Below are 13,609 nucleotides of genomic sequence, written 5' to 3'. Positions count from 1 at the left end.
TTCCTAAAGGTAGTCCTTTGGGATGTGTTTTGGCATATTGGAAGGAGCTGGTAGATCATAGGGATACAGAAACTAAAAGAGAGCTTATTAAGTTGTGCACACAGTGGTGGCCACTTTATAAACTTGAGGAGGGGGGGAAGTGGCCCCCATCAGGGACGTTGGACTATAACACTTTGGTACAGCTGATGTTTTTCCTTAGGCATGAGCAGAAGTGGTATGAAGTTCCTGACGCTGACATGTTTTCACTATTAGGAATCACCCTGAGTGGCAAAGGGCTTGTGGAATTAGACCACCCTCTGACCCTTTAGTGTTTGCTCTCGAGAAAGATAATAAAGCTAATAAGAAAAAACTCTGGAGGTGTTGCAGCACATGCTCAATAAATCAAAGGTGTACACATCCTGACAAGGTATATTGTATAGAAACTCAGGAAGAGGAGACAGGGGAATTGCTCAGACCACCCCCTAAAAGACAAGGAAGGGGGAGAGTGGTAGGGGAAGTAGATTTGAAATTGCCATCAACTTCAGGTTTTACCCCTGCTTCATCCCCTGCTTCATCCTCACTTGAGAGAACAGTATTTAATATGGGAATCTCCCCTCCCACTCCCGAGCCACAGGAGCCAACCCGACTGTATCCACCCTTACCCTCCAGTGATAGTGAGGAGGAAGAACACCCCCCACAGAGTCCTATAGCATCAAGAACCCGAAGAAAACAGAGAGACACCATACAAGCCCCTTTAAGGGAAACAGTCACCTCTGAAGGGGAGACTATGTTAGTCAGAGTCCCCTTTACTGCCTGGGATTTAGATTCCTGGGAAAAGATTGTTACAAATCGTTGGGTTGACCCACTAAGTGTTGCTAAAAGGATGAAATTTATGGTTAAACAACATAGGCCTGATTGGACAGACATTCAAATACTACTTGATTCCTTAACAGAATCAGAGAGGCAGATGGTTTTAAAAGTGGCTAAAGATCTGGCTGAGGATGATTGTAGAATAATACAAGATGATGTTGAGGATGTATTTCCCCTTCAGGACCCAGGTTGGAATGCTAATAGGCCAGAGGGAAGAGCACAGCTACCAAAATATCAGGAATTAATAATAAAAGGACTGGAGAGAGCAATTCCTAGAACTATAAACTGGTCAACCCTTTATGCTATTAAACAAAATTCCTCTCAAACTCCTTATGAATTTCTAAACCAATTGTGACAGACAATGTGTCGGCACACCACCCTGGATCCTGAATCTGATGAGGGAATACAACAATTGGTAAACTTGTTTTTAGGGCAATCTACAGGTGACATCAGGAGGAAGCTCCAGAAGATGCGGGGCCCAGCAAGTCAGAATTTGGAGACTTTGTTAGATGAGGCATGGAGAGTTTTCAGCAATCGGGAGGAGGGGTGTAAACCAGGGACAAAGAAACTAGTAGCAATAATACAGGAAAATGTAAAAGGGAAACATGAGCATGGTCCCCCAAAACAAGGACCACCACGACTGGAAAAAAACCAATATGCATTTTGCAAGATATTTGGACACTGGAAAAACCAGTGTCCAGAATTAAGAAGGGGTGATGAACAAAGGAAAGGTGACCGAAAAGGGGAGGGGGTGGTGGCTCACGTTAAGGAAGACTGAAGGGGACCAGAGGGCCCTACCCTAGAGGACCCTCTGGATATAATCAAACTACGGAAAAATGAAAAAGAAGTGGAATTTTTAGTAGACACAGGAGCAACATATTTGGTGCTAAATGAGGCCCTGATACCTATAACAAATGATTATGTTGTAGTAAAGGGAGCAACTGGCCAATCTGAAAAAGCATATTTTTGCAAACCATTAAAGTATAAGCTGGGAAAACAGTGGGGGATTCATCAATTTTTGCATATGCCTAAAGCTCCATCTGCACTTTTGGGCAGGGATCTGCTAGAGCAGCTGGAAGCAAAAATAATATTTAACAATGGGGAAATTTGTTTGGAGGTAAAAGACCAACAATATCTGAAATTGTTAAGCTTAATGCTAACAAAAAAATTGAAATTAAAAATTAAGAAGAAAAAATTTTTAAGAAAATAAAAAATCAAGTATTCCCTGGAGTGTGGGCCTATAATATACCAGGGAGAGCAAAGAATGCTCTACCAGTACAAATTTGGCTTAAAGAAGGAGAACAATCTGTAAGGGTCAAAAAATATCCCTTGAAAAGGGAAGACAGAGAAAGAATTAGCCCAATCATAGAAAACTTCTTGCAAATAGGACTATTGAAGGAGTGTAAATCTGATTTTAATACTCCTATTTTGCCCTTGAAAAAGCCTGATGGATATACAGGTTAGTACCAGATTTAAGAGCTGTTAATAAAATAACTGAAGACTTATACCCAGTGGTTGCTAATCCCTACACCTTGTTAACTCTTTTAACACCTGAACTAACCTAATTTACTGTTCTAGATTTGAAGGAATCTTTCTTTTGCCTCCCACTCCATGAAGCCAGCCAGAAAATTTTTGCATTTAAATGGGAGAACCCCAAAAGAAGGGATTGCTCTGGGAGTACTAGCACAGAACCTGGGGCTGTACCAGAGGGCAGTAGCCTACCTCTCCAAACAGCTGGACACGGCAGCCAAGGGGTGGCCAGGGTGCCTCAGAGCTGCTGCAGCAGTAGCAGTGAACATACAAGAGGCACTCAAATTCACCCTAGGCCAGAAGAAGACCATGCTAGTATCCCACACAGTGTCTGCAGTCCGAGAGGCAAAAGGGGGACATTGGCTTTCCCCACAAAGATTTCTGAAGTACCAGGCCATACTGGTAGAACAAGATGATGTTGAAATTGTGGTAACTAACATTGTGAACCCAGCTTCTTCCCTCACCTGGAGCATGGGAGAACCAGTGACCCACAACTGCCTGGAGACCATTGAAGCCACCTACACCATTCACCCAGATCTGAAGGACACCCCTCTCGAGGACACTGAGAGCTGGTTCACTGATAGGAGCAGCTATATCATCAGTAGAAAAAGACATGCTGGGTATGCAGTTACCACAAGCAGAGAGGTAATAGAGTCTGGACCATTGCCAACAAACACCTCTGCACAAAAAGCTGAAAATAATCGCCTTAACCCGGGCCTTAGAGCTGGCAGAAGGAAAAGAAATCAACATTTATACAGACTCAAGGTATGCAGTTGGAGTGGTTCATGCACATGGAGCAATTTGGAAAGAAAGAGGACTGCTGAACTCACAAGGGAAAAATATTAAACATGCCCAAGAAATACTAAAACTATTAGATGAAGTTCAGTTATCTGAAAAGGTAGCTATTATGCACATCAGGGCACACCAAAAAGTGAGTTCAGAATTGGAAGAAGGAAATATGCTGGCGGACAGAGAGGCAAAAGACGCAGACAAAGGTGAGGTACCCAATGAAACAGTTGAGGCAGCATTAATTCCAGATGGAAGATCTCTATTGAAGGTAAGCCTGTATATAACAGAAAAGATAAAAACACTTTTTAAGGAAGAAGAAGCAACTTATAACCAGGAAGGCTGGGCTGTAACCAAAGAAGGAAAAGTTGTAGTACCTTCTTACTTGTTGTGGTCACTAGTGCTAAAAGAACATGAGAAAACACATTGGATAATGGATGCCTTGTACAATTATTTAAGGATGGAATTCTGGCTAGAAAATTACAAGGCACAGTTACACAAGTAACTTGTTAGTGTGGTCTTTGCCTCCGAACTAATCCTAAAAACATTCCAAAGCCTGAAGTTGGACAAATTGGGTAGGGCTGTGGACCTGGGCAGCAATGGCAAATGGATTTTACAAAATTGCCCAGGAAAAGGGGGGTATCGTTACTTATTAGTGTTAACAGATACCTTTTCAGGATGGCCAGAAGCCTTGTCTACCGTAACAGCTAAGGTACGACAGGTGACAAAGGCATTGTTACAAGAAATAATACCACATTTTGGAGTCCCAGCTGCTATATCTTCTGATAGAGGGCCATATTTTATCTCAAAAATTGTACAGCAAATTAGACACCACTTGGGAATAAATTGGGAATTGCATACTCCATATCACCCTCAATCCAGTGGCCAAGTAGAGAAAATGAACCATATGATCAAACAACAAATTGTTAGGCTGGGACAAGAGACAAATTTGCCTTGGCCCCAGGCTCTTCCACTGGCATTAGTACGAATTAGAACAAAACCAAGAACAAAAGGGAAATTAAGCCCTTTTGAAATATTGTATGGGAGACCATAGGCAGTCCAAGAAGGAATAGCACCCATTCAAGTAGAGGAACAAAATCTACACAAATACATGGTGGCCCTAAATAAACAACTTAGAGAAATTGGAAAATATGTGGCTGGGGCCCAAAGCAGAGAATTAGATGGGCCAGTACATGGTGTACCACCTGGGGATTGTGTATATGTTAAGTGTTTTGCAAAGAAGACTTTAGAATCACAATGGGAAAGACCATTCCAGGTCCTCCTCACCACCTTCACAGCAGTCAAGATCAAGGAACAGAAGGTGTGGATCCATCACTTCCAAGTGAAGAAGTCTCCTGAAGAAATTTGAAAAATTGCACCAGATAATGGAGACCTGAAGCTGAAATTCACCAAGAACAGCAAGTAATGGACTTACAGCTACCATGGACATAATGCAAATGATTGTGACCCTTGTGGTCATTGCCATGCCTATAATAAGAGTCAAAGCAACACCACATCAGTGCAATGTAACCGAGATTTATTAATGCCAAGGGAAAGTTTATGATCCCTACTCTCATAGGGCTTTGAGCAAAATGTTAAAGGTCACAAATTCAAATATGTGGGAAGAGAGGAATGTTTTGGAATCTGAATATGCATTTAGACAAGATAGGTTCCATGAGGCTCACCATCAACCCATGGAACTCATCCAAGTTGGCCCTAGATTTGCTGCGACAAATGCTTGACCACGTGTCCTGAATTTAGACTTAAAATTGAAGGATGTGCAGCAAAAGGGTTTGATCTTGATTTTAATGTTACTCAATATTGCATTGAGTTTCAATTTCACAAAATCAAAGCCAAATCTACCCCACCAGTGTCAGAGCGGGCTGTAACAATCCAAACTCCAATTATTTCAGAGGAAATGAAGCAACCTACAATTCCCATAATTTCTAAGATTGGACTATATGCTGTCAAGAAAACAGAAATTCAGAGACTGCTAACTAAGCCAAGAATGGTCTCTTAAGCAAGTAGAAATGGGAATGCAAGTAAATGCTTCTGGCTTTTGGCCAGAATGTGCCCCATTTGTCAAAGCTCCTTTTACGGAATAGACAAACTGGTTTCAAAACCATATGCACTCTAGTTTTAATAAAAAGAGAGACATCACTGGGTTATTAGGAACAGGATTGGGAGTTTTAAATACAATGAACAAATTGTGTTAATGAACAAATTGACTGTGATGGGAAGCGATTAAGTTGAATTACAGCAATCTTTGCAATTTTCTTTGTTAGCACTAGGTTACAATCATTGGAAACTCACTAAAATATTACCAAAATGAGAAAATATAGAAGAGACAGACCATGAGGTAATAATTAAAGCCCTAGGCACAGCTAGTGAAAACATTTCTCTGGCTCTTGGATGTACTCAAGCACAAATGTGGATGCAGTCAGCAGCTGCCATAGTTATCAGGGAAGGTGAGGAAGGGATATTCCCTTCTGAAATTCACAAAATTGTTTGGGATAATGTCTCTGAAATGGAAAGAGAGCTTCAGTCTTGGTGGGTTTTGGTCAATTTTATCTATGGCCCTGAGACAAATTAAGTAACAGCTTTTGTTTTAACTATACATAATGCATCTGTGAGCTTAATACATCTAATAGTCACTCTAGGATTAAATCATGAAGGGACTCTACTGTATCCTTCTGAACGTAGAATGTGGGCATGAGAAATTTAAGGAAAATGGCAGACCATTAACCTAGAGCCCTGTTCTATGAAGAAACAATTAGGATATATATGTGAGGGAACTTTGGAAAATGACAAAGATACTTGCTTAGACACAGACCAAAGCATTTGTCACTTTGAAATGCATCTAACCAACCAGACAACTTTACTTGTGTATATAGGACAAGGCTGTGTCTGTCTCAGAACAGAATGTCCCACCATAATGATAGACGATCAAATCGTGAATGAAACTCAATTCAATTTATGTGTTTGCAATTTTGCTAAAATCAAAGGATGCAACTTTTCCTATTGAGCACCTGTAATATCACATCAGTACATAAAGGCAAAACTGGTTACTGTGAAGAAATATTGCCTGCGCCTATGGGTATGAATTTAACCTAGTCACTCAGCTACTGAAACACCAGGAATGAAGAAAAATTTTGAAAGAGATTCAAGATGAGGTAAAAGGATTTTGATCATGATACACCTTAACATGGAGACCATAAAAGGAGTTTTTAAATGAGTTGAAGAACATCTGTCTCATCATTGGTGGGATGTGCTATTTGGATGGTCATCAACTGCAACCGGTTTGCTTAATTCCTTAATTCACCCAATCACTTTGCTGCTTATTTTAGTTAGTGTAAGTTTTTGTCTATTGCTGTACTTCTTGGGAATTGGAAGTGTCCTGGTTTAAAGGACAGGTGTCTGCCGACAAAGGCAGAAATTTTCCTTTGAAACAGAGACTTTAATTTTATTCCCCCCAAGTATTATAATTGTTTGAATCAAGAACTCTGAGGCAGAGATAGGGATTAGGAATAACAGCTCTTTTACTAATACATCTAACCGTACAAGCAGAAACAACATAAGTTGTTAACATTACCAACAAAACAGACCAGATAACTCGGTTCCAGTCCTTCCTTTAGCTGCATGCACGCTCTCTCTGCACTCAGTCCCAGTCCTGCAGACAGAGCAAAGCCCAGCAGCAGCAGAGAAGTGGGCGGTAGAGGAGGTGGGAGAGGGCAGCAGTGGCCACTCTGGTCTCAGATTGGAGCAGGCTGGAGAGGGAAGCTCCTCACTCACTGTTTGGGTTCCGGTGGTGTGTTGGTTTCACGTGCTTGGCAGGAAGGGTGATTTCCCCTCAGGAGAAGTTCCACATGTACCAGGAATGGAGGGGCCTGTCCCGTCTCTGGGGGCTTCTCCTGTGAGCTGTTGGAACCAAGCAGAGAGCTGATTTGGTGATGGACAGCTCGGGAAACCAATGCAAAGTTATTTCGCTTTCACAAATCACAGTGGATCAAGTGCTGGGGGGCTTTTTCGGCTTCTGGCCTCCAGAGAAGCGGGGGTCCCCGGCCAGGGTGCCGGCCCAGCTCCAGGCTTGGTCTGGGGCCTGGCTTGACATCTCGGCCCAGCACCAGTTCTACCAGGGGCCCGGCTCAGCATCGGCTCTGCAGAGGCCCCAGCTCAGCTCAGCTCGGCTCTCCACGTGCTAGAAGAGGCCTCCAGCTGACCGCATGGGTTTTTCATGATCTAGATACAATTTTAACTTCTTAATGCCTAAATAAGGTTCTTGATCTCCTGAGCGCCCCTAAATGAGAAGAAATAAAGCATGGAGACTACAGAGGTCAGCAAAGTGAAGATAAAGTTCCTGACGGGAAGAGATTGGAAATATGCAATTGATAAGTAGCTGAAAACCTTTTATGTGGGTCTATGAGGGGATTGTGACATCACTAAATTTCCTTTAAACTGTGAAATATACTTGGGGAGGATGTGTGCTTGAGAGAAAGACTTTTTTTTTCCTCGGGAAATTGAGCTCTCTGTTTTAGAACTGGAACATGAACAGAGACATTTGATAAAGAAGATGATGACGAGGATTTTGTTTTTCACCAGCCTGCCTTTAAAAGTAGTACCCCACGTGTGCATCGTAACCCATAAGAGGGCTCTGGAAGGACTGTGGGAATGAGAGGAAAATTCATTGTTCTGTATGTCACCGGCAGATGCAGACTCTGAAGGTGAAGACACCTCCTAAGTCTAAAGCAGAAAAAGGAACTTTTCTCTCTTAAGTGAACTGAAATTATTATTTGAGTGGATAACTGACTGAAGTGTTCTCTGTATATGGTTGGTAAGAAATGTGGAATAAAGGGAGGAGGGAATAATCTAAGAATCTTATTTCTGAATATTTTTTTTTTTTTTTAGGTGCTATTAATAAATTTCTTCTTGTACCATTTTTTAAGACAGCATTGTCTTTACTCCTAAATCCTATCTCTAAAGGAAATTAAATATTTAAAATTGGCAAACCCTCTAGGCACACCTTGACAGGTGGTCAGCTGTGTCCTCAGAGGTAGGAGGCTGTAGCAGGGAGATGCAGGGCAGGTGATCGCAGACCCTCTGGCTCTCCTGTGTTTGGCCGCGTGGCTGGAGATGGGGAGGGGGGAGGGGGGGTTCCTCCTCTGGGCTCCACTTGCCGGAAACATGAGTAACCCCTCCAGAAGCCACTCCCACCTACCCCTTCTAGAGTCGTCAAAGATCCTGGGTGTAACCCGGCAAACTCCGTTAGCATGATAATGGGAAAAATTCTTTAAATTGACACAGTAATAGAAATACATTCAACCCCCAACAGGAAAATACTACAAGTGGCAGACTTAGCATCGCTATCAAAGGCGTATGACTTGGTCTTAAGAGATCACTGCCATGTGTCTTAGATAGATGAAGAGAAATCCCCATATTGAGTAAAATAAATTATTCATTTCAAAGAAGAAGTGGGGAATGAAACACTAATCTTAGAAATATTAGGATTTTAGTTAAAAGTTAGCTGTTTACTAGAATTAATTAAAAAGTAAATTGATGATAGACATTGCTGAAAATAAATAAAAGTTAGAAAGAAAACCTGGCTTGAGGTAGTTATCTGAATCTTAAATAAATGATTGTCTATCATCTTATGTTCTCTCATCTGTGCTTACAATGGAAAAGATGAAACTAGTAAGCAGACCCAAAGAAACATAGACAATGCAAGCAGAAACCCATTCTTTAAAGAATTGGACTATCCCCAGAAATCATTTGTACTGTCATTGATAGAAAAGGTTGAGAGTTCAGGGCAAGGAAGACTTGCCTTACTTCCTCCTTTTAAGACTGCTCCCCACAAAAAAAGACCTCAGACTTAATTTAGAAGTCAATCATTCATGCTTAATAGCTATTCAAGATAATTACCATAGGAAGTGGGGATGGAAGGGGCTGTTATTATGAATATGCATTTGTTTAAGTCCTTTGTCAATAAATAGACTCTCTGATCACCTGTGATTTTGCAGTGAGTATTAGAGGATTACCACACGCTACTGCCCTGCCCTGAATAAACATACACTTTCTAATTTTAAATTGTTAAAGAGTGTTTTGTCCATCACAGTTGAGTATCGGTATTAGACCAATACTCTTATTTTGGTAGATCACCAGGGCATGTAGAACACAGTGTCCATGTGACACAGCACAGCCTCATGAAAACATGGGGACAATTGCCATGCAATTAAATCTCATGGAAGCAAGTGTCAATTGTGGCCTTAAGGAACCCAGATACAAGTAGGACCATACCATGGCTCATGGAAGCAAAGGGCCATGAGACACAGAGGGGCCCCATTGAACCAAGTGACCATTGTGACTCCATGAAATCTCATGGAACAAACTGTCAGGTGTAACACAGCAGTGTGCCATAGAACACAAGTGCCACTGGGACACTGCTCATGGAACCAAGTGTCCATTGTGACACACTGGGCGTAATGGAACACAGGAGACCTCTGTGATGCAATGGGATGTCAAGAACCCAAGGCTGCATTGTGACACAGAGGGGCCTCATGGGACCAAGGAGACCATTGTGAAGCAATGGGATGTTCTGAAACAACAGGTAAATTGTCAAGACAGCAGGGCCTGATGGAAACCAGGTGCCAATGGGACATATGCAGGGCTGGTGTAAGCAAGTGTCCACTTTGAAAGAACTGTGACTAATGGAAAGCAAGAGATCATTGTTATGGAATCCCATGAAACCAAGTGTCCATTCTTTCACATTGCAGCCATATAGAGTGTTGCAATGGAATATCCTACAACCATTGTGACAAACCTGGTCTTTATGAAACCAAGGAGACCTCTGTGATGCAATCGAATCTCAGGGAACCAAGGGTCAATTGTCACCACATCAGATTCTCAGGAAACTAAGGAGAACATTGTGACACAGTGAAATCTCTAGAAACCAAGGCTTTATTTTGACAAAGTGGAGCCAAATAGGAGACAAGAGCCACTGGGACACTGCCAGCTCTTATGGAATCCAGTGTCCGTTGAGACACAGGGCAGATCATGGAAACATAGGGAGTGTTGTAATGCAATGGAATCAAAGGTCAATTCTGACAGAGAGGGGCCAGATGGACCACAAGGGCCAGGGAAATTTGGACAGGTATAGTAGAAACAAGACACCATTTTGGCAGATCAAGGCCTCATGGGGTATGGGAGAGCTCTATGTCACAATGGAATCTCATGGAAGCAACAGTCAATTGAGACACGGCACGGCCTCCTGGAACCCTTTTGCCATTGGGACACTGCCAACTCTTGTGGAATCAAGTGTCCTTTGTGACACAGCACAGCCTCATGGAAACATGGGGATCGTTGTGATGCGATGGAATCTCATGGAAGAAAGAGTCAATTCTGAAAATAGCATGGCCTCATAGAACCCAGGGGCAATTGGGACCGTGCCATGGCTTGTGGAAGCAAGGAGACATTGAGACACACTGGGGTCTCATGGGACCCAGCAGATTGTGGGGAAATGAATAGTCACACAGCAGGGCCCCATTGTGACAAAGTGCAGCATGACAATGGTCTCCTGGCTTCCATGAGTCCCTGCTCTGTTTACAATTAACATTTTGTTCCCCAAGATTACATGGTGTCACTGTGCTCTCCTGTGATCCATGGGGCTGTGCTGTGTCACAGTGGACACTTGCTTCCTCCAAGGTTGGACATGTCCCAGTGGCACTGGGTTTCCATCAGGCTGCGCTGTCACAATGGGGCCTTGGTTCCATAAGAATCCATTGTGTTACAATGTTCTCCTTAGTTTTATGAGAGCCTGATGTGTTGACAATTGACCCAAGGTTTCCTGAGATTACATTTCATCGCAGTGGTCTCTTTGGTTCCATCAGGCCCAGGTTTGTCCCAACAGAGCCTTGGTTACATGGCTTTCCACTGCATCACAATGATCTCTTAAATTCCATGAGGCCCTTCTGGGTCACAGTGGAGCCTTTGTGCCATGAGTTTCCATTGGAACACAATGATCTCCATAATTCCATGAGACCTTGCTGTAAAACAGTGAGCACTTGGTTCCATGAATTTCCCTTCCATCCATTTCCAAGGATCTCTTGCATTCCATGAGGCCCTGCAGTGTTGCTATGGAGCCATTGTTCCATGTATTCCCATTGTGACATAACAGTCTCCAGTGCTCCATGAGGCTGTGCCATGAAACTGTGGACACTTGGTTCCATGAGATTCCATATTGTCACTGTCAGGAAAATCCCTAAACACCACAGTTTTATGTCCAAAAAGGAGACAGAGCACACCTTCAACTTTATTCTAATAAAGGGAGAGAGCTCACCTGGGTACACGCCCACCATGCTTTCTCTCTCGAGCTTTCAGAGGGTGCAGCCTCCCTTTATCCTAAGCTCCTGGCCACAGCATGCCCTCTTCCTTTACCCACTGCCCAAGGTACTAGGAAGATACAGTCTTCCGAACCCGTGTACCGCATATTCCCCCTTGAATCTGGAATTTCCCCCCAAATTTCAGAAGTTCAGCCTTGTGCAGACCCTTGTCTGTTTCAGGAGCCAAGCTGTCTGGGCCTGGTAACAAACCTGCTGCCCAAAGTCAGTAGAAACGTTACGACCCATTTCAAAGGTCTTAACGCCCATCCCTTCACCCATCAAATGATTTGTAAAGACATTAGCACACATCTTTCCTCTCAGATTGATGTTTCCTGTGCTGGTGACAGTCTTTTAAGCCCAGCTTTCAGACTGTAAGGAAAATGAACCCACAAACACCAGAGGTTTATGTCCAAAAAGGAGACAGAGGAGTCCTTTTTGTTTTATTCAAATAAAGGGAGAGGCCATGGGGCATTCCCCTGGGATCTCTCAAATTTTTGGAGGAGGCAGCCTCCTTTTTATCCTCTTTTCCTGGCTGCATTTCCCTCTCTCTTTCCCCAATGGCTGAGCTACTTGAGAAGCCCAGACTTTCCGGAACACCTGATGCCTGAGATTCTTCTCTAATGTATAACCCTCCCTTTTAATTTTTAATTCTTACAGAATTCATAGTTTCCATCCCCACTTCCCCACCCCCCCACCATTGCTTCTTCTTCTGATATCCAATTTCATTTACCAGCAAACCTACAGTTTTTTTTGTAATGGCAAATCTCTTTTCCCATTCATCAATCAGTGGAATGCCTCTCATTGATTTTTTATCTCTCAGTGCTAATTCTATCTACCAACAGATCTACAACTTGTTTGCAAAGACAAATGCAACATTCCTCTCAAGCCTGACCTCTCTGCTGTTGTACTTCCATGGACAGAGGTTGTTGTCTCTTCCCCCTTCCATAGGCAGGCCGCTGTTCAGCCATCTCCAGGACAGCAGGGCCCCAGCCCACAGCACTGTGACCTGGGAAGACAAAAACCATGACTCAAAATGTCTGCTTCTCCTCTTTCTTCCCAGGCATTTGGCCCTGCCAGTGAGGTATTCTGCTGGGTGCCACAGGAAAAAGGGACCACTGTGACCCTGTGGGTTACCTGGAAACGAACATCCATTGTGACACTACAGAACCTCACGGAACCAAGGAAATCCCTGTGACACTGTAAGGTTTAATGGAACCAAGAGTTCATTGTGACACAGCGGGGCTGTGTGAAGCCAAGGAACCATTTTGACACTGTGAATCCAAGAAGACTCTTGTGACATTGGGGAAAACTCATGGAACCAAAGGTCCACTGTGACATTGTGGGGCTTCATGAAACCTATGGGTCACTGTGACACTGAATGGCATTGTGGAACCAAGGAGACCATGGTGACACTGTGGGGCTACATGGAACCAAGGATTCCATTATGACACTCAAGAATCTCATGGAACCAAGGGTTTGTTGTGACACTAAGACCATTGTTGAGAGTACAGAATCTCAAGGAACCAAAAGTCAATGTGACAGATCAAGGTCTCATGGAAGCAAAAATATCATTGTGACACTGTGGGGCCCCATGGACAAAATCTCCATTGTGACAGCACAGAACCTCATAGAACCAAAAAGAGCATTGTGACACTGTGCGACCCCATGGAAGCAAATATCCATTGTGACACTACAGAGCCTCACAGAACCAAGAGTCCATGGTGATAAAAAAGGCCTTGTGGAATCAAGGAGCCCAAAGGTCTAAAAAATTCCTTTCATGGTTCTGCCTTGGGAAAGGGGAACCTCCTCCAGCTTCGGCTGCCACACTAATTGAAAGTGTCTTTTTTGAATGAGAAAATTCAAGAGTTTTAAATTGCTTAAAAAAGAGAGGGAAAAAAAGGGGGGAAACTTCTTTTTGGCTGTGTGCAGCATGTTCTCCAAACAAAGCAGGCCCCAGGTGAGTGTGGTCAATCAGGAGGAGGTTGGGGAATGTGCAGGAAGGTTGTCCAAACTGGGTCAGATCTCAAGGCACAGCTTCTCTGATCTGACCAGACCTCCTGAGGAGAGACCCT

This window comes from Erithacus rubecula (assembly GCF_903797595.1).
Source record: "Erithacus rubecula genome assembly, contig: scaffold_110_arrow_ctg1, whole genome shotgun sequence".
Classification (NCBI taxonomy): Eukaryota; Metazoa; Chordata; class Aves; order Passeriformes; family Muscicapidae; genus Erithacus; species Erithacus rubecula.
Note: the sequence above shows the minus strand (reverse complement) of the source record.